Below are 4,822 nucleotides of genomic sequence, written 5' to 3' on the forward strand. Positions count from 1 at the left end.
GTCATGTACAAACCCCTGGGTTCAATTCCCAGCACCACCTAAATCAGCATGGTGACTCATACCCATAATCCCAGCACTCGGGAGGCAGAGGAAGGAGGATCAGAGTTTAGGGTTATCCTTGGGTAAATAGTAAGTTCAAGGCCAGCCTGGACTTCATGAGACACTCACAAACAAAACCTCCTAAGGAAGAAAAGAAAGGAATATGCATGGAGCTGGCATTTGGGAGGATACTACGAGGGGCTCTCCTCTCTCTATCTTTGCCCTTCTGTCCAACAGGGTAAGCTCAACCATTTATACCAGCTCTGCCATGATTTGCTGTGTGACCCTGGGCCAACATCTTGGTCTCTCTGGCCTTTAGGATCTGCAGTAAAGTATTGAGCTAGCAGGTCTTCCAGGGACTTTTCTGTTGTAAGCTCTCTGTTCTTTGTGACTTTCAAACAGCATTTAGTTTGTCTGTCTGCCTATCGAAAGGCTGAGCATATACCAGGCTTGCAGCAGATGGGTTCCTGTCCAGTTCTGCCAGTGAGCTCTGAGGATGACTCCCAAGTGGTGGGAGGAGGGGATGGACAAGGACATGGATTCTAGTTTCATCTCTTAAGCCAATTCTGGATCTGGCTTTGCCTACTCTTCCAAGACCCCAACTGACCCCACCACTGAGTGACTGGGAGCCAACCCAGGCTGAGCTAGGAGGATGGTCTAGGAGGCCCTAAAATTAGCCACAAGGCAAAGAGGGCGGGAACTGGCCCCAGCTGCAGACTCCCACAGCACCAAGGATAGAGTCTTCACCCAGCTCAAACTGAGAGGCAAGCCAGAGCTCCAGCAGGGACCTGCCACCATACTGGGTGCCAAGAGTCACAAACTCTCATAGACATAGGTCAAATGAGTTTGAAGGAAAGAGGAACCCAGACCATTCTGTCCCTTGAGCTCCACTCTGAGGTGACTCCCAGTCACAAGCCCCCCAGAGACCTGGTCGGACCAGGGAGGGGCCTTGCTATTTATGTCCTTCTGGTACAGGGCTGAGGGGACCGACCTGTCCTCTTAAGACTGAGTTAAGATAACCTTGCACCTTAGTGTCAACTCCTTCCTGACAGATCAGTAGGAGCCAGAAGTAGATCAGCTTGACATAGGAGCAGGTTGGAGATACCAGGACCAGCACAAAGCTAGCCAGCCCCTTTCCTGCCACCCAGGGGTGGCAGCTCCACCTGTTTCCTTCTTCTCTGCCTGCATGCTCTAAGGAGCTGATGAAAATACAGATTCTGCTGGGCACAGAGGCACATGCTTTCAGTCTCAGCCAAGGCAGAAGTTCGAGGTCATTCTTGGTTATATAGCAAGTCTGGGCTACATGAGACCCTGAAAAAAAAAAAGCAGTTGAAAGTATTGGGATTGAACCAACAAATAAAGTAAACATAAGAATTACACAAGATTGAAGATGTAACTCGGTGGTAGAGTGCTTGCATAGAGTACACAAAGCCCTGGGTTCCATGCCCAGCATAAACCGGGCATGATGCCACATGCCTGCAATCCCAGCACTAGGGAGGTGGAGGCAAGAGGATCAGAAGTTTAAGATCATTCTCAGCTACATAGGGAGTTTGAGGCCAGTCTGGGCTACACCAGTCATTGTCTTAAGAAAAAGGAGGAGAAGGAGTAGGGGAAGGAGGAAGAGGAAGGGAAGAAGGGGGAGGAGGGGGAGGAGAAGTAACCTTTGTTGAACACAATGCCCAGAAGAGGCACTGGGAATGTTATTTGAGGCAGGAACTCACAATCCTCCTGTGTCATCCTCCTGAGTGCTGGGATTATAGATGTATGCCACAATGCTTGGCTACACATATTACCATATTTCATTCTCTTCATAACCCCAATGAGCAGACAAAACTGATGCTCAGAGTGACTTGCTCAAGATCGATCACATATTTGGTCAGCAGTAGACAGGCTTGGGATATCCCCCAAGCCCGTGTCCATCAGTGCACCTACCTTGGCCCACGTGATCTTTCAGACATGTGTGCAGCTGGGTGGGCTTAGGGATGCAGGAGGGAAGCACTGGCAAGGGCGGAGTAGATGAGGTAAAGGCCATGTATAGTGATTCAGAAAGCAAGCTTTGCAAGGGTGGGGAGAGGGAAGGATGACAAGCCTGGGCCTGAGGCCTCCCTCTGCTAGCCAGCTTCTACTTCCTCCTCTGTGAAGTGAGAAAGAAATTTGAGGACAAAAAGAAGTGCTCCACAGGGGGGCCTGCCTGGCACTCATAGGTGCTCAGGATGTGTGAACTAGCCTTTCCTTCCCCCAGTGACTTGGGAGTGACTTGTACCCTGGCTAGCTGTGGCCAGCTCACTGGGTTAAGTGGAGGTGTCTGGGGAGGGCCCATGGAGTGTTTCAAGGTCACAGCCCAGAAATCCCCCCCTGGGAGGGGCACACATTGACAGGAGCTCAGAACCTGACTCACAGCCTGGGTACAGGCAGAGGAGGCAACAGGACTAATGGGCCCAGCTCAGAGCAAGAGTTCTCTGGAAAGCAGACCCCCTAGCACTTGAAGTGCCCCTCAGCTATGTGGGGCTCATCACCCAATAGGCTGATGCCCCTGGGGACCTAATCTCCACTGGGCCAGACCGGATGTCAGGCCTGGCCTTTGGAAGTCTCTGGTGACTCATATGCAGTCCCTCCACCCATGGTCCCAGTCAAGACTTCACTCCTGGATGTGGTGTCCCTGAAGCTGCCGTGACGTGGTGACTCCTGAAGGACAGTGGGGCAGCTTCTCTAGGGAGAGCCCATCTTTTCCTTCCATAGGGGTGTGTTGCTGGAATAAGGAGCTGCCTCCTATGGGCCTCTATAAGAAAAGTGGAAAGGGGCCAAGTAGGCAGTAGTCTCCAACAGAATGGAGGGGCTGGAGTGGATTCCTGAGCCCTTCCCAAGCCCAGGCAGTGGAGTCCCAAGCATTATAGTGAAAGTTGGCTCCCACTGGGAATCTGAATTTCCAGATAATTCACTGATTCCACCTCCTTCATGTAGAACACAGGAAGGCCATCACCAGACTAAGGTCACCCAGAGAAGGGACATGGAACCCACCCCAGCTATCACCTGCCTTACTCCTAAAGCCTCCAGGCAGGGCTGTGAAAGATTGTCTCTGGCGCTCCCATGTGTCAGCAAGGCAGAAAAGCAGGGCTGAGTGAAGTTGTGGTAAAGTCTTCCTGGATGGGGAAATTCCTCTCTAAAGGGCCCCTCCCAGGGTACCTAAGGCCAGGGCTCCCTCCATTTACACAACTTCTGTCCTTACTGGTCACTCCTATCCAGGGTCTCTCCCCACACCAGACTAGGAGCTCCTCCAGAACAAGGCCAGGTCTGATTCATCTCAGCACTTGGAAAGGCATTGCGAAGGTTTGAGGAAGTGAGTAAAGCCGAACTTAATTCAGTATGAATTGGAAGGAAACAGCAGGCAATGTGGGCAGAGATTTCTGCAGAACAAATGTTCACTGAATCAGTGTTTGCACAAATTGCGCTGGTTATTGTTGAGGTGGGTGATGGGTACACAAGTTCCTTGTAGTGTTTTATTTCTCTGTGTGTTTGAAATATTTTGAAACAAACAAGTAGAAAACAAAGATGTCTGATATTAGAAATTTAAGCAAATTATGGTGCAGCTGTGCAAAGGAAAAATGTCTAGATATTAAAATGCTAACATGGGGCTGGAGAGATGGCTCAGTGTTAGACTCAGTTCGAATCCCAGCACCCACATGGTAGCTAACAACTGTCCGTAACTCCAGTTCCAGGGGATCTGACAGCCTCTTCTGTCCTCTGAGGGTATTGCACGACACGGGTGCATTTATCTACATGCAGGCAATACTCTCACACGCATAAAAAATAAATAAAATATTTAAAAATTAAATAAAATGCTAGCATGGAGTTTACTGTTGAAATTGTTATATATAATTCGCCTGGTTTGGGCAGTTTGGAGCTGCAGCTGGGGCCTCTTTGAAAGCTGCCCGGGCCAGGTCCGCAACCTGCTATGAGACCAGCACTTTTGGAAGAAACATGTCCATACTGTTTCCAGTTGGTTCTGGACAACTCTAGAGTACGTCTCAAACCCAAGGCCAAACTAACACCCAAAATACAAAAGCTTCTTAATCTAGAAGCAAGAAATTATACACTTGTTTTAAAGAAGCAAAAATTGTGAAAAAGTACAAAGAATCCAAAAGTGTATTGCTGATTACTCGTAAAACACGCAACAGTGAGATATCAGGGTAAAAGTAGCAGCTTCCTGTCAGCACTGAAGACCACTCCTGGCATTCCTGCAGATAAACTCAGACAGCAAGACACTAAGGGAAAGACTGCAGGTCCCACAAATTTAAGGCGTGACATGACATGTCTGGTTCCAAAGGCAAGACCCAGGCCTAGATTTTCAGAACACCTACATCTCGGCAGTCAACACCCATTTGCTCCTTAAGGACTGGGAGCAAAAGAAACACCTCTCAACTAAAAATGTTGCTTAGTCAGGATGAAGCTGAAAAGAATCTGAAGGTGGACTTCAGATATTTCTTATCTTCTCTATGACGAGAGTGGACTTTGAAAATAAGAATTGTCTAGTGGAATTTTTGAAACTAAGTAAACAGCTTTTTTTCTTCACTTTGATGTATTATTTGTATACGTGGAAACTAGGTCCAACAACAAACTTTTCTTGGAATCTTTCAGTGTTAATGGGGAAAATACCTCATTAAAATGAGTAACTAGGAGCTGGAGAGATGGCTCAGTGGTTAAGAACACCGGTTGCTCTTGCAGAAGACCCAGGTTTGAATCCCAGCACCCACATGGCAGCTAACAACTGTCTGTAACTCCAGTT

At 48.5% G+C, this 4,822-nt stretch overlaps 1 pseudogene; it reads left to right on the forward strand.

Moving 5' to 3' along the window:
- Positions 1–3,991: 3,991 nt before the first annotated feature.
- Positions 3,992–4,475, forward strand: LOC103749848 (annotated as a pseudogene).
- The last annotated feature ends 347 nt before the right edge of the window (positions 4,476–4,822 follow it).

The sequence above is a fragment of the Nannospalax galili genome, unplaced genomic scaffold, assembly GCF_000622305.1.
Source record: "Nannospalax galili isolate Female #2095 unplaced genomic scaffold, S.galili_v1.0 scaffold686, whole genome shotgun sequence".
NCBI classification, from domain to species: domain Eukaryota; kingdom Metazoa; phylum Chordata; class Mammalia; order Rodentia; family Spalacidae; genus Nannospalax; species Nannospalax galili.